General features: G+C 34.0%; 1 long non-coding RNA gene across 3 annotated transcripts; it reads left to right on the plus strand.

Annotated features, from left to right (window-relative positions):
* The first annotated feature begins 775 nt into the window (after window positions 1-775).
* Window positions 776-24,236, plus strand: LOC109370701. 3 transcript variants are annotated; one of them, XR_002121050.2, is made up of 6 exons: window positions 776-3,452; window positions 8,648-8,753; window positions 8,891-8,975; window positions 18,607-18,683; window positions 20,670-20,710; window positions 22,207-24,236. It is a non-coding gene; the product is annotated as an uncharacterized LOC109370701 (long non-coding RNA). The 3 variants fall into 3 exon arrangements; XR_002121048.2 differs by having other exon boundaries at window positions 778-3,452; window positions 8,648-8,764; XR_002121049.2 differs by lacking the exon at window positions 8,648-8,753 and having other exon boundaries at window positions 780-3,452.
* Window positions 24,237-24,587: the final 351 nt, after the last annotated feature.

Here is a 24,587-nt window from a genome sequence, read left to right on the forward strand (position 1 = left end):
ACAGTCTTGCCTATTTTTTTTCTTTGATGGGGTTAGATGAGGTAATCGTTATCTTGCTGAGATTACATTGAATTAGCATATTTTAGTTGAGCAACTGCTCTGAAAACCTGGTTATTATATTCCTGCATCCAATTCCCTTAATTGGCTAAAATTGCTAGAAATTGACCTTTTCAGCCTCCAAAGAGCATTCAGTACTCAAATGACTTAGCCTGCTTTATGTGAAAAATTGATAGTACCAGCTGACCAGAGATCTTAGATCAGGTAGCTCATATTTACAACAAACAGGAAAATAAGTTCCCTTCAGGAAGACTTGTATGTACAGCAAATAAGAATGACAGATATCTGAATAACATAGCCAGATAAATTGTGATGCCTTCCAGTATTTTTTGTGTAATTCACTCTTTTCATTTGCTCTCATAAACTGCCTTGGTAATTAACTGTTACTCTTACAATTTACAAAACTGTAGAAAAGCAAGTGTTTCCTTGTTGGGGTATGTGAGTGAAATCCTAACCTAAGATGATCCAAATGTTTCATTGTAATCTTCTGATACAATATTGGTGAGAATAGTTCCAATATTTGTGTACACCTCTGCATTTAGCATGCATTTCACTGATAAACCAGTAAACTGTCTTTCATAAAATCATAATTCCTTGTAACCTCCTCAGACAGCTTTCCAAGAACATCATCACTGTAGCTTCACCAAAGCTCTGAAAATCATTCAGTGTCCCTATAAGTATTTTCTGCTTTGCCTGTGCTTTATAAACACCCAGCACTCTTCTAGTGCATCAAAACCAACTGTAAAATAAAACTTATAGACTCACTGCACAGACAACGCTTCTTTTTCTGGAGTCACTTCCTTCAGTATTAGGAGTGTTTCATATAAGTTTAATAATGCTGCCAATAAAATAGATAGCAGAATATTTGTCTTGCAGGACATCTTGCAGCTTGGAAAGTCTCTGAAATGTTCTTATATTTGAATTTCCATTTATGTCAGCGTCACTTCTATCATTAGAGTAAGGAGGTAGAGATGACAATTTGAAAAAAAAAATCTTTCTTAAATAAAGTACTTCTACATGACAAAGTGATGAGCATTCGCAGAGTTCAGCCAAAGCTCAAAAACATTAATGTCCATTAAGTAAGTGGTGCTAAAATTAGAACTTGTTACACTTTTCCAATTCTTGGGAGATTTTTCATGAAATTAAGTCTCACATATGTATGGAATATACCTGTGAATTCATTTCAAGGTTAAAATCTTTCTATAACTGCTCAAATAAAGAAAATAATTTAACCATTGTTTAAACCCTGGTTTAAGCATTTAACCATGGTTTCACAAAACAGCAACAAAGAGGCTACAGCAAGAGAATACACATTCCTTAATATCATTATTAATGAAAGGTCAAATGTAGTTCATGTCAGATTTCCTGCCTGAGTGGAACTGAAGAAAGTGGGATATGTTTATTCATGATTCTGGGTCCAGTATAATGTGTTTGTTTAAAAGATATACTCCATCTTTATGTAAAAAAACCCAAGTGTTTCTTTAAAAAAAAAAAAAGACATTATATGATATTTCATTATATAGAGGAGCCTAGTCCAGAAAACATTAGTGGTATTAAATTCATCACTGCCTCCCTGTTATCTTTAAGCAGGAGGATTAAAGCAGAAGAAATATATTTTTTTCTGAGCCTTATCTGCAGGTTCACAGGGAGAGGACTATGGCAGCCTTAATTATATTCACAATGAACTCAGAGAAATGTGGTTCAAGAGGTGAAATTTTCACTAAAACAATTACCCATATCTCCATATGCTAATTCATACACAGATGCTGAGCGGTAGAATGGGAGTTTCTAAAATATGTATCAACAGTATTTGAGTGTTAATGAGCTTTCTGAATACTTGTCATAAGAAGTCATGTACTCAGAAATTTGATAAAGTGACAGAGAGACCCAATCAGACAGCAAACCTCCAAACTACATTCAAAGCATGACATTTCCTCTGTGATCTATCCGAATTACCCATTAACCACAGCAAGTGAAAACAATCTGACACCAAATGTCATCAGCAACATGCATAAAGGTCATTAGCTTGTTAGTGTTATACTCTATACCTGTGCAATATAGGATGCTATTATTTGCATTACATGCCACAAGAAGGGTGTTGTTGTTTTGTTGGCTTTTTTTTTTTTTTTAAATGCCTTATAGTGAAATGGTACATAACAATAAAATATTTAAGGAGATATTATGTGAAAGAGTAAATACCCACTTTGGCTCTATAGGACCAGTCACATTAGAATGGACTTGTATTGCTAATCTTAGGGAAACTGGCCACGCCCAATGCAATCTCCTAGGATTATGGATTAACCCATAGTTGACAGCACCTAGCCATGTTCAAATGGACTCATACAACCACTCCCTCAAGGAGTTTGGCTGTGCACAATGAGAACTCTCAGGACTAGCTTATAGAAGCGATCTTTATTGGAGAAATAAATACATTACAAATTCTTTTGAATAGCTGTTGATAAATACACAGTCTACAGAGCACATATGAGTATCAATAATATGAAGAATATGAGACTAACTGCAAATGCATTAAACTATAGAATAATTCTGTTGATTTCTAAGTTTCTGGGAGAAATGCTCAGTATAACTGAGTGTGTGAATCTTACATAATAGGTTTCCCTATGAGGGGATAAGAGAGGCTCAGCTCGTTGACTGGTCCTGAAAGTCAGTAGTGTTCTCCTGATTTGTCTGTGATGGAATCTTCTCTCAGATTCCTTAACTCTTTAAGCCATTTTTATATTATTTTATTACTACAAGGTGGAGCTTGAGTGACTGTAATCATATCTATCTTTGCTGCAATTTGTATGACAGAAAATTGAAAAGCTGATGACTCAGGGTGACTTCCCTGCAGTTTAACAGTTCCACAGTATCACCAAGTTTCCATCACTGCAATCTACCTTATCACAGATTTTGGCCATGGAGTTTTATATCTCACACTACCCTCTGAGCTGTATCTACAGTCAGCAGATCAAACTGCCCTGGTGCAGCTAACAGTCTAAGGTTTGCAAGACTGATGTTGCTTGGGGGTCAAGGAATCGACTTCTTGCATATTCACCGGATTCCACTGAAGGTTTCTCCAGTGCTTTTCTTCTTTTAAGAGGTGAATATTGCAATAAGTCACTTCTAATAATGACTCTACCATAATCCACCCCATGACTACAGTCACTCAAGTTTCACAATATTTAGAAGGAACTGGGAAGATTACATGCAGCCTTGTTATGAGAATTAGAGCTCAAGGGGCTCTCGGACTGCTTACTATTTATGAGATGTAAGTGATTGAGTCATAATGTTAGTATTCAGCAGAACAGTGTAATCAGTTCTAAGCAAGGCCTTGGTCATAAAGGCCAGGCTTAAGGAGAAGCAAGGGGGAGAAGACCATCACAAGAGAGTAGCATGTGAGTACTGAGAAGTAGAAAAGAGAATGAGAGTAATTGTCTTTTGTGTTCAAATTAAACATTTGTTAGTATTTTCTTCACTTGAGCAGTATAGTGTTAACTAACACTGCATACTAGCATATACATGTAGGTCATTCTGAAAGTAATGAGTCCTATTTATTTCCATGGAAATTAAAATGGATACAAAAAGCACCACCATCCACCTCTGACTTCTTGAGCCAGCATAATCAAATAGGAGGCATTACTTTCAGAACAGCTCTCGTATATTTTTATCACATTTGAAGACCAGGTATAACAATTTTTTCTCACTGACATGACTAGGACCTTACAAAGAGCATCTTCCTTCGAATCAAGTAATCCCTTCAGTCTGATTGATAGCACAAAATCTGTTTCAGGCATTTTCTTTTTAGAGCCATAAATGGATAAAGCCCTCTTGCATACTTACGCTTCACGTGAAAGTGGAGAACATTTATAAATCTTGCTGAAATAAAGCAATGTTAAAAAGTTTAACTTTAATCTTAATTCTTAAGAATTGATCTTAAAATCAATGCATGTATTTTCACATTTTTGTTCAGATTAAAGGCGTTTACAGAAGAAGTGCAAATGTCTGGATGAAACACCAAAGATTCCTGGTGTCCTCAGCTGTTTTTCTTTTAAAACAAAATAACAGCTTAGAAGTTTATTTCTTAAATAACCAGTTATTTCATCCTGAAATGAAATAGGCTTCTAATACTCAACTCAATTTAAGCAAGTGTCTCAGTAATTACAGATTGTTGGTGAAGTTAGGCTTCTCAGTAACTTTGGGGATCTGAAAGATGGTAAGCAAAGAAAACTAAGTGAGGTTTACAGTATCAATCAGAACCAATTATTTCTGACAAATTACAAAAAAATAAAATGTCACTACGGATTTTAATAAGTACTGCTGTTTTTTCCAGTGAAGTCAGTATTCTTTGTTTAAGGACTCTAATGGAGAAACTCAAGCTGAAACACGGGAGGAAGCACCCAGGCAAATTTCAGGCTCAAACTACATTTTCAATTTTTTCGCAGCTAATCTTCATTAGAAGTATGCAGTTCCAACTGGCTTGAAGATACAGAGTACTTTTCCCCTCTAACCTTCTCCACATTCATCCCAGTGGTTGATTTATATGTTCTATTATCTACTATTATGATTTAATCTTATCTTGAATGGAAAATGCATTTTGTCTGACACCTGTTTTGGTACAGAGATGTCCTAGGTACCTGCAGTACTGTTAAGGCTATATTCATTAAAATATCAGTTTCATCAACTCAAAATTGAAAAATTTTGCTGCTGTAACTGTTCCGCAGTTAAGGTATGCCTCTCAAACCATGGAATGTACTTGAAACATTGCTGGAGAGGAGAGGTATCAACTACTCTATTTGCCACTCTAAATTTCTTTGAAATGCGCAGAACAGCAATGAATCTGAAAAGGATTAAACTATGTATCATAAATATATATTTCAGTTTTTATTTAGCAATAGTTTTTTTAAAAAATGTAGCCAATTGTTTTAATAAGTGTGCACAAATGTACATCCAGAGAGATAGAAGAGGGAAAGGGAAGAAGAGGGTAAAAAATCATTTTCTTCTCTACTGAAACATAGCATTTTCTGGAATAAAATGAAATAATTAATAACAGTTCATAGAATTGCACAAAGCCAGAAGTGAATATTACAGCAAATTGAAAGCACAGGGGATAATTACATTCAGCAGATTGCAATTACGCATACTGGAATCCGTCCAGAGCAGAGGAGCCGCCTAGCAGCACAGTCAGTCTGAAAGCTGACTGCAAAGAGCAAATGCTCAGTGTGGCTATTCTGAATGCTGGCCTTCATCTCAGTAGTTATTTACTCAGGAGCTCAATGATAGACCTGTAAAAGCCTGGCCAATGAAGTTCAGTGATAAACCCATAAAAGCCTGGCCAATAAAGCCCATCACAGAGATGCTGCAGTACAAAAGCTTCCATCGGGCCTTGATAAAACCTCATCTCTTTCTCATTTTTTGTCAGCCCTGTACTTCCTTTTTGTGCATTGTCTGGCTAAATGATAGCTGTCACAATTAAAATGTGCTTCAGCTACTAAACATTCCAGCTGATGGATAATTTCAGCCCAGATACAAAACGCTGTCTCTCACATAACTTTCTCTTTTTCCTACTGGAAAAACGTCACCAAAGTTCAATGCGTTGTTATATTTGGATACAATTTTAATCTGATATTTTTAGAATGCAGCTGTAAGTCATTTATTGTTTGTTAAGAAAATCAGGTCTTATTTGACCTTTGTATGACTACCTAATGACTGTAGAGTAGTTGTGAACTAAACAAGCAAAGATACGTTGAGATATAATTTAAAGTCACGTACTTTTCCACCTCCATTTATGCATACTTTCACTTCACCAGATGCAGCAAAAATTCTTTAAATCAATTTTTACAAAAAACATGTAAGAAAGAAGCACAACATAGCAGGATTCTTGGACTGGCACTCCTTACCGACAGCTATTCATTTTGTCTCTTTTTTCTTTCACTAAAAGATGTTCAAAGATTCACAGAACAACCGAGATAGGAATGCACATCTGCAGGTTTTCTGGTCCAAGCTAGGGAGGTCTGGTTGCTCAGAGCCATGTCCAGGGTTTTTTCTCATATCTCCAAGGATGGAGGCTCCAGCAATACGTTCAAGTGTATGAATATCTCCATAATAATAATAATAAACCCCCCCAAACAAAAAACAAAAAACAAAAAACATATACTTGTATAAATGATCAGAGATATACACGGGATTTCCTGTGTTTCAGCTTATGTCCATTGCCTCTTCTCCTGTCAGTGGGCACCACTGGGAAAAGTTTACCTCTAATGGTCTTCCACCATCAGGCAATTATACACAGGGACATAATCCCCTTAAGCTTTCTCTCCTCCCAGTTGAGCAGTTCTAGCTCTCTAAAGCCTCTCTCTGTATAACAGGTGCTGCAGGAGGTGCTTCCTTTGATGCACTGCAGTAACTTTATGCAACCCTTGTATTAGCAAGCCTAACACTGGTTTTATTTTCTAAAAATAAGAAACAAGGTTGATCCTGTAGAGTCAATTGAGAACTGGCTGCAACTCAATGTTACAGCCTGGAAACAGCAGCAATAGGCCTATAATAATGAAATTCCTTTGCAATATCAATAAAAACATCAGAATATTTTGCTACAGCGTAAAAAAAATTCTGTATATAACAGTTTTGTACATTTCAATTTTTAATATATTTTAACTTTGTTTTACTCTTTAATGAAAAAATACTGTTGGTACTGATGATTTTATATATATCATTACATATATATAATAAGTTATTCAAACTTCTGTTTTTCCATGTAAAATGTCTTTATAAAGGAAAGGACTTCTATGTTATTTGGTCTCAAGATATAATACTGTGACAGTTTTATGAATTTTCTTCCTTTTTTTTCCTGCAATAGAACAATATTTTTAATGAACAATGAATAGGATTGTCACCACAAAATATATTCACTAGATGATACCTGAGGGTTTATTCATGTGTTAAGATATTGCATTTACCAGGAAAAACATAAAATCAAAAAAGTACCTGCATAATTTTCTGTACTAAGTCCCAATATTTGTTTTGCCTTTAATCTCAGATGTTTCAGTGTTTCTAAAAAACAAATAGATTTGGGGAGTAATGATAAAAGTAAAGGGATAGAAATGATTTTTATAAAGTAGAAATAATGACGTGTTCTGAAGTATGTAAGAACAATGTACATAGAATCATATATCAATTATATCTCCTGTTCATCATGTTTATTCAAAAACCACTGGCAAAGGTAAATACAATAAGAACTGTACAGTGTCCATAAGGAAGTAAATATTTAATTAAACAAAATATGGGAAGCCTTTCTTTCCATTCCAGGAGACAGGGTTTTCTTTGGGAAAATACAGAGGGACTAGGCTATGTGCTGCCCCATGTGAATATATGGTAATGTATTTCTGGTAAGATGAAGTGTTGTAGAACTATAGTAACAGCGTCCATAGCATGTCCTTCCTAACATCATTATCAGTATGACAAAGTGCAAGAAAAGACAGTTCCAATGAAGGATTTCAGACATTTCCAGTCATCAGCCTAACAGAGAAATGCTGCAGATTGAACAGCCTCACTGTGAGGAGATTAAGTAGGAAAGATGAAAATAAAAGCAGGACAATAAATAAATAAAAAATAATAATAAAGGGCAGGGAGGCATAGATGATGAGTTTGTAAACTCTTTCTCTAGGCATTATTCTTAAGCATCAGGAATTTTGCTGCAAAATACATCTGTAACAATTGTATAAAATTACTTGATTAAAAAGTATTCTACATGGCAAATTCAAGAAGGATGACTTAAGAATACATAAAATGTTTCAGGATGCCATAGACTCAGTAAAAAAATATAGCAGAGTGCTCTGGGTAGATTTCAGCTCTGCTGTGTTCATGACTATGTGGGAGCTGTTGCTAGTATTTATTGAGTCATCATAACAATTACAGATGCTTACTGGAGACTGCATGCCCTCTGTAAGAACAGAAATGGAATTATGTTGCTCTGTTTAAACAAGACCACCTTTTTCTTCAGACAGTTCTAAAATAGCTTCAAAAATGGTCACAACTTCCATCTAAAAATGCCACTATAAATCATGTTATTAAGCAAGTATTACACTGGATGCATATAGTATTCCTGGTGCAAACTCTATTGGACTCACTGTCCAATAGAAATCACATACAAAGTATTTGGTACTGCAAATTTAATGATATTTTCAGTCGCCTGGTATTTTACATTTGTCATAATAAATTAGCAAGTATGTAAACCATTATCATAATTATAAATCAATTACTAGAGAAAATATTTAATATGTGTTTAAATAGTACTAACATAATGGAAATACTTCATAACTCATTGAACTTCAACTTAAATTTTAATTTCATAATTCCATTTGATTAATTAATGAGAGCATGGAATTTGTAGTATTGGAACTTAAAGTGAAATATATTGTGCATTGAGCAGAATAAAAAATGTCTCTCAAGTCCTGTTTTCTTTTATTTCATACCAGAAAATGCTGTTCAACTCCAAAACTACTCCTGCTCTTCCATTTTTTTTCTCATTTGACACTGATTACTTTGAAATCCTCTCCCAAGAACAGCATCAATAACTCAGATTATTTTGCAGATTTGGACATTCATTAATCTGAATAATTTCCTTTGAGAAACTTCCTGTTTACTTGGCTGTCCTATTTCTGGGTTGGCAACAAGGAAGCAAGGAGGGAAGGAAAGAAGTAGGTATTAGGTGAGATACTGATGCTTTTCAAGAAAGTCTTAAATCCAGTGTATGTGATAGGGAACATTGTCATTTAGTATTTATATTGCAGAATGCAATAGAGATCTCAAAAACACTTTTTTTTTTTTTTAAAAGGACAATCTAAAAAGATATACTACTTGACAAGATGAAGAAAAGTAATTGTGTCCTTTTTGTAAAGGAAAACGAAGGTACAAAGAAGGTAAATGTCAAAATATGTCAAAATGTCAAAGCTTGAGAACACCTAAATTTTAGCCACGAGTTTGCTCTTTAACTGTATGAGTTTTAGTCATCTGAAAATGACTGATGATTTCTGCTTATATATAATTTCACTAACTGCATCCATGTAAATTGAATACAGTGTCCCCAAACTGAGGTAAGAGAGAAATGAACACTTTGTTCTTCATTTTCAGCAATGTACATTAGAATATAAAGTCACTGATAAACCTTATTAAAGTATACTAAATTTCCTCTGAATTGCTTGTACTAATCATAAATACCAGCTTTAAACTGACATGCCTTCAAGAGCCTTAGTCTTTGAGCAGTAAAATTGACCTGTCAAGATATTTGCCTAGAGAGAGTAGGCATTTATAGTCTTATATACTATGTATATTCCTATTTTATTTTATCCTAAATAAGATAGAGGAATCTTTCAGGATAAGGAGAAAAAAGTTTTTAAAACAGTTTTAAATTTTCTGGATGAATTATTTTCATCTACACAAAACTTTAAATTAAGAAACACATCAGAAACATAATTACTAAAGTTAAAAGTAAACAAAAGAAATGATAATAAGGATGAAGGCAACATAAACATCTAGAAAAGCAAAGAAGTCACAGGCTATGGAAGAAATATAAAATCTCAAATTACATTTGACCTTATTACAAAAATAATTGCTTAAAATTTTTATACCTGAATCATTTTTTACAAACATACAATCTTGTCATTCTCTTCAACTTGAGAAGTAATGCTCTGATGAAGAATACGTAGATAATCTGAGACTAGTAGTTATGAGAGGGAGCTATCATAAAATCATGAGTGGCCAGAAAAGCTGTGAAGGACTACTAACTGGCTAGCTTTTATGATACAGGACTGAAAACATGAAACAAAACTTGACTGCTGTAGTGTATCAGCATAGACTACATAAACACTGTTTTTGTTTTTTTTTTCTCTCTTATAGCTAAACCTTATTTAAAATCACAACTAGTGCCCTGTGAGAGATCCTGTGGTTTTAAATATTCTATAATGTAGTAATTAATTTCAATGTTTACATGGAAGCAGCCACCCATTAGTCAGACTAGTGAGGTTCTGTTTGCCAGACCATTGTCCTACTATCTAAAATTGATTTTTCCTTTATAAAATGTGCTACTAATATATGCTTTTCTGAAAGACAATACTTTCAATTCATTTTTGTAGATGAAATACCCCACTGACTTTCATTGCTTACTAAGAAAAGAACCATTACTTCTCAGCTGCTGTGAAATAGTATTAAGAAACACCTGTCAAGTAATCCTCAGTACCATCCTACTTTGTACTATTTTGTCTGTACAAATGCCATTTTTTTTTTGCGTGTACAAGTAATATTATACACAAAGAGTCATTTCCTTTCCCTCCCGTCTACTGGCCACTATCAGTACTACTTTAATAAGCTTCCTTGAAGTTTCAGTGGAACATTTTTTTGTAAATGCTTATTTGAAAAACCTTAATGTTTCAATGATTCTACAAACCATGTTATTTTTTCTTACTTCCTTGCATCTGTGTATGTCCCTATCTATGTAAGTGTCTGTGAGTCTTTCACCAACAAATCAAACATATTCTAAACATATACTGCATTACAACAGTAGCAATAGGTAGGAGCTTTATAGGTTAGACTGGTCAGTTTATGGTTTGGAGCCTTTTTTTCTTTTTTTCTTTCTTTTCACTGCTAATGAATTCAAACACTCAAAAGTTACAAAAAGGATGAAACCTTTCATGAGCAAAAGAAAGCACTTTTCATTTCCTAGTTATCTGCAACAGATACAGGACAGTGACAAAAAAACACTTTTTTTTTGTTTATAAATTAAGCAACTTGTCTCATTCTGAAACTCTATATCACACACACACACACAAAAAAAAAAAAAAAAAAGCCACTGCAGCCAGCACTAATTGGCACCTCACTGGTAATCTCAGCAAAGAAGATGAGAGTTGAATAGCTTTAGTGGCTGAGATAACAGCCTCAATATTACAAAGGGTCCCAAATGTACATTAGTCATTTTAATATAGCCAATGAGGGGTGGAGAAAACTCCTCTGCTTCTCAGTGTTGAAGATACATAAGGTACTTTAGTTCACAGTATGGTGACCCTTAACTATTCAGGATGAATTACTTCATTTGAAATTAAATGGGCTCTTTGCTAAGCATTTTTTGTTAGTTTGTCCGCAGCTCAGGAAAAGTAACTTTTGAATGCTTAATTCAGATACACATATTAAAATTTTGTCTAGATTGAAGCCTATCAAGCACTCAGAACGAAAGAAAATAGTTGCAGGATTCCCCTATGTCAATGCAAGAAATTGCTTCATCTCAGCTGTATTTTACAGCCACACATTTCAGAAGCTGATAGCAGCTACTAGTTAGTAAACCAACTCTTAACAACATCCTGAAGGGATGACCAGTCTTTCTTATTTATATTTGAAATTCGTAATTTCTGTTGCTCAAGACAATATTCTACTTACTGACAAAGTAGCGGGATCTTTAGTGAAATAGATTCTAATAATTAATCACTAGACGTATTGCCAAGATTTTGTAAGCCTCATTCGCTCAGTATATGCTATCTCTAACATAGGATACATCACTTTCACACAATTTAAGTTCTTTATTATTGTAATATTTTCTTCATTTGCTTTGTTCATATTCCACTGACAATGAAGAATTGGCTCATGAATTAGACAAAAACAATCTAAATAATTTTAGTTAATTTTTCCTGCTTTCACAGAGAAAAATAAATTTCCTTGAAGGCAAGCAATACATTAACAAGCAATGTTATAAAGCCTGATTTATAATGTATTAACTTTCTTAAAGATGAAATATGAAAAAAGATTATAAAAATTCTACTGCTTGTCTAATTGTTGAGTTGCTTCATTGTCACATTTACATGTTCTGAACCTTGCTGTCTAAGCTCTATAACAATACCTTGCAGAAGTACCAGATACATGCAATCAAGTTCAAAGGCCAGTCAAGATTATTTAAAAAAAATGTTATCCGTAGTTGCAAAAATATTACCTTACCTCTACTAATGAAAATAAAAAATGCTTCTCATTTTGCCTTGCTAAACTGCTGGACTTTATTTTTCTGTGTGGGAGTGGGAAGATGAAGGGATTACAGTCTATGACAAGCTCTTTGTTTAATAGAGCTACACTGAACATGACTTTTATCTCTATAAGAATAATCACAGCTCTGATATTACTTACATACTTAGATCACAATATTATTTAACATACAAACTTTGGGCAGTAAGCAAAAATGGAAGCATCATTTCAGTGAGATTTAGGTAGGGTACATTTTTCATCATCTGAATGCATGAATGCATATCTCTGATAATTGTAGCATTTCATTTCACTTATACAGCTTTCTTTAATTGAATGTCAATCATTATTTCATTTCTGAAGAACTCCATTGCACCATGGACTGCTAGAGTCGATTTTAGAACTGCTATTATAGTAAACATTCATGGTAGCAGATACATTTATATTTGCATATATGTGTTCCTGCCTTCTGACCGCCACAGTCTTTGGTATCAATACCATCAAGTGAAAATTGGTTCAGAATCTACTTCTTTATAGGAAAAGATATATATATAAACAATCATGATCTGATAATGATAGGATAAGGGTGAATGGTTTTAAACTAAACAACGGGAGATCTAATTATTAGGAGGAAACTTTTCATTTAGAGTGGAGTGAGGCCCTGGTACAGCTGCCCAGAGAAGCTGTAGTGCCCCATCCCTGGAGGCACTCCAGGTTGGGCCCTGGGCAGCCTGAGCTGGTGGGGGGCAGCCCTGCCCATGGCAGATGTTGGGGCAGTGTGGGTTTTGAGCTCCCTTCCAACCCAAACCATTCTGTGATTCTATGACTCAATTATGTACCATTAACATCTTTCTAAGCTACTGTTGGTAGCTCAGAAATAAATGGTAGAAATAAAGATGTTTGTCTGAAAGAAATACATTGTTCACCCAGTGTCATTTTAAATTCACAGCTTTTCTTTGCCCGCAGCAAAACTAGCATCTTATTTAGGGAAAAGAGTTTGTGCATTACTATAGGCATGAAAACCTGGCATGTAAAACTGACTTAAAAAGTCACATGATTATGCTTTATACTTGAATATGTAAAAAAATAATCAAGTGCCTAGTAGCTTAGATGAACACACGTATCAATTCCTGTCAAATATTTTAACATAACAGCTCATGAGTGCAGTGTGAATGACTGAATGATTATTTTTTAATTTTTCTTTCTGAAGCCCTATATGGACGAAGATAAAATACAGACAGTAAGAACATAAACACACTTTGATATACTGATTCTATGGCATACTTATTCCAATAGCGTGCTATCTTTTGTTTTAATGTCAGAAATTGTAAATACATTTTTTTCTATCCTATCCTGTAAAAAATGCTGAACAGTGTCTGACAAAATAAACACCCTTTTGCACAATGAATAAACAATCCATATGTATGGGAACTACTGAATCATGCCTGAACCACTGATTGATCACCTGAGGCAAGCACTGTCACAGGGGGAGCACAGGTGAAAATAATTCAGCTGTGTGACCAGAAGGGGGGAGCCTGGCTGCACCCTTCCTAGACTCTATTTAAGGGCTGACTGCCATTGCAGAAGGACCTCTTCATGGAGATTGCTTCCTTTGGAGTTTTCCTTGAGCCTAGGTTATGAGTGAGCATTTTTATTTATTTTTGATTATTCTTTTCTGTTGTGATAATCCTTCCAGTTATATGATCTGCATGTACTAGCCTAACCACTCTGTATATTGGTTGATTATACATCATATTCTTAGAGTTTATCAGTATTTAAGTTAATTTAACTAGACGTTATCAACTGTCATAACAAGAATTACAAAAGGAATTGAACCCACTGCATTTTAATTCTTGAGCAGTGACTGCATTACCCCACTCCTTCAATTTATACTTCTATAACATAAAAGAGAAGGACTATGAGCGACTTCTGCACATCTATAACCATTTACTTATGAAAAATGTCTTCTTTCTGCTCACTAAATCCTCTTAAAATCCCAAGACTAGATTAATCACTGTTGTAGATTCTGGATAGTCTTTTTAATCAAGTTAATGTAAGTTTTCTGTCCTTTGATACCATGAAGTGCTCTGTTTAATAAGGAAACTGGGTCAGTTGGCATTGTTTTTTTTTTTTTTTTTAAAGAACTCTGTATTCATAAAATATTTTCAAGTCATGAAAGTCTTTTAATTAGGTCTAGAAGGCTTTAAAGTATCATTTATATCACTTTGATTTGTTTATTTTTGCTGAATTGAGTAACTTTTTCCACAGCTACAGTTTTAAAAAGACAAGTAAGGAAAATAGAGAAGAAAAAAAGAAGTACCAAAGCCAAAATGATATTTAAAAGAAATTATTATGTCTGTTATGGAAGCATGAAGTAATAGCAGTACCCTCAATTTGTATGTAAAAACATATTTTCTTGCATTAACTGCAGCATAAAGTAAGAAATTTACAGTAGTTCATTCTTCCTGTTCAACCCCTGGTATCTGTTTGTCTTCCTGAGCAGAGTCTGTAAATCATCATTCCCACAGCTTTACGTGCATTTCATATCGGCTCTGACAGATCATGAGGGTACTCATGAGGCACACGCACAAGAAGGCATCTAGAGCAGAACAGTACAGAATTAAGCTTTTGAAGACATGAGATATAATCTGCCAACTAGCATTTATAATATATTAGTAGAGTTAGGCAGTACAGAGAATACAGAAACATTTTGTGAAATGTCCTTGACTTCATAAGTCAGAAAAGCTCTTCCAAATGTTTTTCTCCTTCAATCTCTCGAGCCTGTTTTTGTCAGAATAGTAGCTGCATGAGACTTTTCTTTCAAGAGTATGGTTTCTTACTTGTGCAAACATTTGGGAAAGCTAAATGCTATTACTGTTATGATCACATAATTTCTGATAAAACTGACATTATCCATATTTTGGAAGTGTCTGTTCTTTCCTGAATTCTGCTTCTACCATTCCATTCATCCTAAGAAACTATCATTACCAAAAAGTAAAGTCTAAATATTGTTGGCTCTTAAAAATAAATAAATAAAAATAAATAAACTACATGTAAACAACACAGAAGAATGCCAATAGGATAACGGGGGATGGTTTTAAACTGAGGCAAGAGAGGTTTAGGTTAGATATCAGGAGGAAGTTTTTTTGTTGAGAGGGTGGTGACACACTGGAACAGGTTGCCCAAGGAGGATGTGGATGCCCCATTCCTGGAGGCATTCAAGGCCAGGCTGATGTGGCTCTGGGCAGCCTGATGTAGTGGTTGGTGACCTTGCACATAGCAGGGGGGTTGAAACTAGATAATCATTGTGGTCCTTAACCCAGACCACTCTATGAATAAGCCTACATCTATTTAAATTATCTTATCTCAATGCATTATCTGCCCTTCACAAAGTTATACGTGAGTGACTTTTTGAATTCTGAATATCAGCTCAAAAATTCTGAAAGCCTAATGGAATTGTTTTGAAGGAAAAAAAGAAATCTGAAAAATCAAAACAGAATTTCAGCAAGGCTTCGTTACCTTATGGAGATAATGCCCCTGGTGGGCAAGGGCTCCCTTTGGCCCCGCAGAAGCAGCAGTTGGTGCAGCCCCCATTGGTGGTTGAGAGGAGGCAGTGAGGCTGCTTGGGAGCTTCCCACTGCCACCACCCATTGAGAGCATCACAAAAGATACTCCCAGAGCCAGCCTGTGCTTTCAAAGAGCTCACTTGGCAAAGTGAGAGAAGCCTGTTTGGGACATTTAAATCTCTAGTTGTGAAAGGTCGGGGAAGGGAGGTGTTAGGAAATGTTCTGTATGGGATGCTCCAGGACAGCTGGTGCTTGGGTTACAGCATGGAGCACAGGGCTGCACAGGAAGCAGGAGGTGAGTACCTGTCATGTGGTGTCTGGAATAGTCCAGAAGCTAGAGGCTTCTGGCAGAAGTGTGCAATGACAAAATAAGAGTCTTTTCCCTCTTCAATTTTTTCACAGAATCACTCAGGTTGGAAAAGACCTTAAAGGTCACTGAGTCTTACCATGACCTAACCATACTACCCTAACTAATAACCCTCTGCTAAAGCATGTCCCTGAACAAAACATCCAAACGGATTTTAAACACATGCAGGGATGAGGGTGACTCAACCACCTCCCTGGATACATACACCTAGGATTCATACACACAGGCACTAATGCCAGTAGATGTAATAAATTTATAAATAAATAATGTGCTGTTAGAAGATGCAGTTAAGCAGTGAACAAACATAGTAGTTTAAAATAAATGTAGCATTCTCTACACTGAAACAGTGTATCTCGCCTACTTATTAATAAAACATTTATTCTGTTTACTGCTGCTCCCAAATGAAAAACTTGGTTTTCAGGGAGGATTCAAATTACATGATGTTTAATTTGAGTTCTGTTCGGAATAGTAAAATATTTAAGTTTTCAGTAGTTTTGTGAAAACAAGCATTGCTTTAAAATAAAAAACAGAATGGAAAAGGGTATACTCCATGTTACCTATGAAGCACAGTATATTCTATGTGCCAAAACAAATTGAATCAGTGATATTTAAATAAAAAAGAGTATATAAATTTTGCACAATGCTTGAAGAAATTCATGCTGTGATTCCATTCTAAGAAAACCTAAATACCTTGAAAAACAGTAATAATAATGCTGTTGTAGACACGGTGGCTTAGACAAAACAAGGTAGAAGCAATATATTTTATTAGACCAGCTGGTACATTAAGCCCCTGAGGTCTGAAGAGAGTCTTGTATAACCAAAAGCTCCTTTTCAGCTGTACACCTCAGTCTAAAAACAGATAAAACTTGTACTAGAGATTTGTTATTGTCTTCTTCAAAAAGCTATCATTAATTTCAGAATTGTTTGATTATAACAAAATACAATGTAAAGCCAGCTTGTGTTTTCCAAAGTTTATGAATATAACAACTCTAAAATTGTAAAGTAGGATTCACATCTGTATTATAATTCTGCATTTGCGTTTGTCACCCAAAGCTCCTTTGATAGTCACAAGACAAAAGCAGGAATTTCTATAACTCAACTGATATTTTACACATTGACATTAGGAGGAGACAAGTCATGCCTTACAAGTGCTGTAAAGAGCCATCAGCTCATACATAGCCATAAATATGAACGCTAGGTGAGAGGAATTTTACCTGGAGAAAAAAACTCAACAGATATGCACTCACCATAAATAAACCTCTCACTACTTGAATAAAATTATGCTATGGGACTGTTGAATCCATAAAGGAGTTATTTAGGAAGGGGAATGATTCTTGTCCTCTGCGTGTCTGGAGAATTTGCATCTTTTTTAACATGCGAAGGATGCAGTGAAGAGAGAGAGAATGATTTAGAAAGAGAGAAAACTCACGGGCATTCTACTTTTTCGTCTATCCACTTTATATATATATTTAAAAAAAAAAAATGTAGTAAATCCACTGATTTATATCACTCTTCAGACTTGTTTCTATGAACTTATAGTTCATATTTTTAAATTAATGCAGTTCTGGATGTGAATACAATACTCCAAAGTGAAAAGAAAAACTTAAATAAATGAAAAAATGTCCTTTCTGGTTCCAGTTTCTCATATTCAAACAATTACCATGTTTTATCAACTACCCACAGAAAATATATGTTGGGGAAATTGTTTTCCTACATTAAGCTCTCACACAGATAAGTGAAGCATTGTAAGTTAAATTATATCAAAAATTATTTTGATTTATTCATTTCCATTCCTTTTCATATATCACTCATTCGTAAAGAATTCAGATACAGTTCCCTATGATATAATTTTATTCTTCTGACTGCTTTAAGTTTATTTTAGACCTTCACTTTCTAGTAAGCCAATAGGTGTATTAGCCATACTGATTCCAATAAAAACAGGATCAGCCAGTTTACCACTGAGTAAATCAAAGCAATAGTTTGAGTTGGATACAAAATGCTGAACTGTATTTTAGAGTCAGTATATTAAAACTCTGAAACGTGTAAAGAATGAACTTAAACAAAATCTCATATGCCAAAAAGAGCCAGTTAATTATACTATAAATTTAATATACTATTTTAATGTCATCCTCCATTTTAAAGCCGAATATTCATTTAATGTAATTGTGTACAGATGTTTTTTTAAGGACAAATACAAACTGTTTTTAAGGATGGAGGCAACTCCAGTTCCTTACGTTATCATATTTCTACTCATTGTATTATAATTTATTAAAATATCATGCTAGAAGACTCCACTGTACACATAAATTATCTAAAGCTTTCAACGAAATGCTATGGAAATGATAAATGCTAGGTTAGGACAATATTGTTGGATTTAACATACTCGAGGGTAATGTAAAAGTAAAATGAAATCTTCTGATTCCATAGCAATAATGTGAAGCATTAACACTGAATGTAATTTAACTACCATTTTAAAGGTTATTTAACAAGTATCTTGGGTGTCTTAAGAATGGATTTATTTAATTTTTCTAAAATCTTAATGAGCTAAGGGTTTATAGGACTTTTATGTCTTTAGGACTCGCCAACATTTAATGTTTTGTTGCATTTTTTTTTCTTCTATAGTTTCGTTTTCTTTGTAGAATGAAGTTCATCTAACAACTGCATCATACCAAACTGAAACAACAGGAAGCAACACCATGGTAACAAACATCTACTTCAAATGTTTGTACTTCAATATTCTGATATGACTGATGATGAAGGGGAAACTGACTCAAACAAACTTACCTCACACCAAGAAATGGCATTTCTCCGAATTATTCTCAACTAATTTAAAAATAGGGTTTTTTGAGATTTTTTTTTTTTTGTATATTAGTTTTAAACCTTACAAACAAAGCCACAAAAAATCCAAACATCTGAAACAAAGTAATTCAATATAAATTATTAAAAAGTCACCAGGTTTCTAATAATGACATAGTGAGCAGAAATAAGCAGAAATGGCATCTTTCTACACAGGAACACACTATACTTGTTAAATAGTAGCTAATTTTAATGATTTGTTTTCATCATCAAATAAGAATTTATCAATGAATGCATGCTAAAAACTCCTCTCAGCTTTCACTGACATTTTCAATAGGGTGTACATGAGAGTAACAGAACAGAAGTCATGACTGCAGCATCAATTAAATAGTATCGTAGCAACTGTCTAAGCAAATATTACGAAGCTTAGGTATGTTTTCCATTCATTAACACTATCACGTAGACGTAGGATCATGATGAACAGGAACAAGGATGGTTAAAATGAGCACCTTAAGACTGAATCTTACTTTAATGTCCTAAAGACAAAGATTTCTACTGTATATTAGAATTTTATAGCGACTGACCTATTTCTCTATCATCAAAAATAAAAAAGCCACAAGAGGTTGATTTTTTCTCTTCTTCTGAAGATACCCTACCAGGCAGAGAAGAAGTCCAGGGTTATAGTAAGGGAAATACACATTAAAGTGTACTTGTATAAGGAGAGTTAGCAATACTAGCCATATCCTGAAGGAATTTTTTATTTTTATAAAAAGTTGAAAAATATAGCTATAATGAAAAATGCTACAGAAGGTGTATTATGCATGAATTAGCTTTACCCATATAGCTTCCCTTGTTGCTGTTGTCAGTTAAGGATGGTTTTGAAATACCCACTAAACCCATTTACAATCAATAACTTAAATGAACGTTTATGGAGAATGTTTTAATCAAATATTCTGATTGCTATTACTCAAATGCACCCAAGTGATTAATTTAGAACCTTGTTTTCAGCCACACAAAAATGATTCCACTATAAAAGATCACTCACTTCTAATTAAAAAACCCGACACCTAACCCACCCGACGAAGCCAACAGGATTTTATGTATTATAAAAATGCTTGGTCAGTATTTCAAACACGATGCTTTCATAATGAATCTGTTTTTTGCTTTATATTTTATATAGTCTTTGCACAGAATAATACTGGTAAATAGAATTTCACCCTGAATATGTTCTAGAGTTGAATTAAATTTATGATGAAAAAAAGGAATGAACACCAGCTCTGATAATTATTAGGATCAGCTCTAGCAAAGAGGGGCTCAGTTCATCCAAAATGGCTCTCCCTGTCATTAACTGCAGAAACTCAGCAGAGTCTGTTCTCAAGCTCTAAATGCTTGGAAAACAACCCTGTTAGTTTAGTAATACTCTTTGCACTTAGTACCAGCTAAAAATAAAGAAGCAAAGGCTTATTACAAAACTTTTCTGCATCTGAATGTTTTGAAGGAGAAAAGGCAACAGCACTGGAAACAATCAATGCAAGCATTTTGCAATAAACATTTATTGTCATTTAAGATTTTCTACTATGCTATGCTAACAAAGAATAATTCTGTCAGAAAGCAAAAAGAAGCAAAGCTTGTGCAACGAATCCCAAATGTTAAGAAATTCTGTGAAGCAGACAGATAGCACTCCTTTGTCTAAAAATCTAGAGAAGAAAGTTACAAGTAGCCAATGGGAAAGAATTAACTAGCATTTGCAAGGTTGTTACCAAAATATTTAAAGCAAATAGGCTAAATTTAAATAATAAAAACATGATCATATCAACTCATACTAAATTTAGTGTTATTAGATTTTGAAGATGCTCTAACCTCTAAATCTAAATTTGTGCTCATTCCAGAAGGAGATATGTTGAAGAAGAACAATCAATGAGCAAAGACAGTAAGTGGTATCTCTGAACAGGAACCTACTGATTAGCTCTGAATCCTTCTACAAGATATAAGAACTTCTAACTTCTAACAGTTAAAAAAGAAAAGTTCAAATATTTATAACCAAAAAGTTATGGATGAATTGAATAAGGCTGAAGGGGTCAGTATGCTTTATCATATTCATCCAGAAGAGTATCACTGTGTGATCTTGCAGTGAGGACATCTACACTCTTAAACACAGACCAGACGTCATTTGACCTGAGTGAAAATCTACCAAAACTTTGTCCTTGTGAAGGTTTTAGCCGTATAAGTAAACCAAAAAAAAAAAAAAAAAAGCAAACAACAATATTATTAGACACAGCATTTAATGAAAATTAATCACTGTTGGAAATTATTTTTACCTATGTTGTTCGGTGTGACTAAATTAATACTGATATCATGCTGTTAAAATGTGATCCTGTCCCGTAATTAAGAATGTCAGGTATGCTTTAATTAAAATTCCACTATAAAAGAAAAAAATTGGTAATGTTGAGCAGTCTGCAGGTATAGATATCAACAAATATTTTAGTGCATTGTAGGACTTTTTAAAGTATGTAATTATATAGCCATAATCCAAGAAACACCAATTATGCTGGTTCTTTGAATTTAGCTACTAGCTAGAATAATCAGTGCATAGTTTGTATTTTTTAAACCAGATATCTTCTAAGTCAGATAATAGCATAATAAGAAAACTAACTTAAATCATACAGATGATCATGTATTTTCAATTTGAAATTCCGATTTTCAAAAGAACGAAAAGCAGAGAAAGAGGATTTATCCTAAAACAAACAAACAAACAAAAAAAGAACAACAATAACAAAAAAAAATCTGAAAGATGTATATTATAAGAAGAAATCATATTTTAGAATGGAATATAAGTGTAACTTACTCTTGGTAAGGAACAGGTATGCAACATTTGAAGATAACGTGTGATATTCATAAACGTTAGTGCAACATTGCTGCCATTAACAGGTTTTTTTCTTTCTTCAATAAATCTTAAAATCAATTTATTTTGTACACTCCTCAATGTATTTCCAGTGCAATTCAAATTGTATTTCAGCACAGAGACAAAGCATAAAGCAAGCATGTAAGACCTGAGTCTCTTCCTATAAAGCTAGCTCTTATCAAAACATAACTACTAAATCTGTACTAGAGAGGAAAACCTACTGTACAGTTCATCCCATAATATTATAAAAATGGTATGAAGAACTACAGCGCTATTTGAGTAGTTTACTCCTGTGGAGGTTGTCTTAAAATTTGCCAGGATTTGCACGATGGAAACTATATAATTCTCTCATTATGCATTCACTTATTTTTAACACATCAAAATCAGCCAGTTCTCTTTCTGTCTCTATCTAGTTAATCACTGAACTCCTACCTATACCACAAGGGCTGAACTACTTTTTTGAAACTATTACTACAGATAGCAACACCTAGTTGCAATGCTTTTTTCTTTCTCCATTCTCTCAGTCTTAAGTCCGCTTGAAATACTGCTGGGCAGTGGAGCACCAATTGCAGAGACAGAAGGGTAACTTGAGGACTGAAGAAATATGTACTCCTTTAGTCTATACATCATATATTGCAAAAGGTAATTGACAACCTCATTCTGGTGTAAATCAAATTCTTGAGGACTCTATATGGATATGGATGTTTACCATGAGCTTAATCACTAAGCAGTAATTGCTTGTCTGTACTGACCAAATAAATCAATTCCATACAATGGAAAAATTATGAAGAGATCCTGGATACTGAACTTAAATAAACATGATTGATCACCAGAATTCTCTCAAAGCAACATAAACAATATGATTTCCAGACTGATCTAATGGAAGAAAATTGCAAGCCATAATTCACTTTAATTTCTGATAGTGTAGAGTAAATGGGATACATCAAAACAGAAAGCAAACTTTTCACCACAAAAGCAAACTTTTTACCATACAAATAAACTATTACATAACATAACTGTGGTTACTAATTGTCAGCACACAAAACAATTTTATCTATTTAAATAGTCAAGAATAGCCCAGAAAATCCTTCTCTAAGATTTGTTTCCTGTTTTGTTTTGGTTTGGTTTGTTTTTTTGATACTTCAAACAAGTGCTTATATCTGCAAGCATCTTTGTGAACCACACAAATTCATTTCACATTCAGTTTCCCAGAGATAGACATTTTCTGCCCTTTTTTTCAGGGAAGATTCTATAGAACTTCACTATGCTTTATCGATCGCAATGATTTCCTTTCTTCCAACACCATCCCATAATTCTAGAGGTTAATTCTCTACCTTACGTAAAAATACATATACTCTACATATACTCTACATATACGATATACTCTTTCTGTGTTTGAAAAACTGAGGTTTGCGGTGTAGTGAGGAATTTAAAAGCTAATGTTCTTCATATAATTCCATAGCTTCTATCTTCATATAATTTTGTATTGCACATTACTACTATGATACATACACTGTTTTCAGCTACAAAGGATTTCACATATTGGTAAAGTAGTCTTAAATGGAGATAATATTAAATGCATCTCATTCAGTCACTGCTTGCGAGTTGATACAATTTATTTACGTTACATAATTACACTGGAACTTGATACCTCCTAAGAATTTTAAAGCTGAGAATAAGTAATTAAAAAAAACCAAACAAGCAAAAACTGGACTAATGGAAAATAAGTTAATTGACAATTGAGATCATGAAGTTCTTGAATTATAAATCATAGAAATCTGGGAAAGAATAGTGAAAAAAAGCTACTATTTGAACGCTACACCCACATTCATACTACCTTGCTGCACAGATCTTTCTGGGATATTCTGGGACCTCATGCCCCAAGGCAATCAGAGCTGCTGTAGTTGGGTTGCAGCTACAGAGATTCTCATGTGCTAAGGCATTTAACCACAAGGAAAAGTATGATGAAATTAAAGATCTTATTTTTTGGTTAAGAGGTAGTGCTTCCTGAAATTACCTGTTCCTTATCCACATTTCCCACTCAAAAACATGACCTATCCAGAAGCTTTTGCAGTAGATCAAAACTCAGATTTACTCATGTTGCACATACTACTGTGTTCAGGACAACTCTGATGTATCAGCCATTCACACACTCAGCAAAGTTTTGAACAAGAGTGGCTTATGTAGGTAGAATGATTCAAATACACACAACTCAAATCACAGAATCACAGAATGGTTAGGTTCGTTTAATCACAAAATTAAGCATTTTTTTTTCTACATATAAGATGTAATAAGAGCCTGTGATTACCTGTAACTGTTAATTCCGTAGTTCTTCTCACAACAAAGATGCCATATTTTACCTCACAAGTGTAATTTCCAATGTCATCCTCTCTAACTTCCCGAATGACAAGAGTGTCCTTTATAAACCCAATACTTGATCTCCATGTCTTTGACTTGCATTCCTGTTTAAAGATAACATAACAATTCAGTGACTATGTTTTTACACTGTTCTTTCACTTACACTGAACACTCAAGCCACTGTTGATAATGCTGCTCAAAGAAAGGAAGGCCAGACAAGAGGTAGTTATGAACTTTACATACATTAAGTATCTCAAAATACAGTTCAGTTAAGTAAAATTTTAAAAGAAAAAAATACAGAAAATTTTAATCAACTAACATATTTTTCTCATTCTGACATGAAAAAGAAAAGGATTTTATTTATTTGGTAGTTTTGCTTCTATTTTTGATCGAGGGTCTCCTATTTCATTTAATTATTTGCCATTACATTTATGTATGTAACCCATGACCATTATATCACAAGTAGCTAGAGATTGCAAAGAAAAAAATTCTCTTTTTTTTTAAACAAAATGAGAATTAAAAAAGTAGAAAAACAGAAGATGAGAAT

The sequence above is a fragment of the Meleagris gallopavo genome, chromosome 1 (assembly GCF_000146605.3).
Source record: "Meleagris gallopavo isolate NT-WF06-2002-E0010 breed Aviagen turkey brand Nicholas breeding stock chromosome 1, Turkey_5.1, whole genome shotgun sequence".
Lineage (NCBI taxonomy): Eukaryota > Metazoa > Chordata > Aves > Galliformes > Phasianidae > Meleagris > Meleagris gallopavo.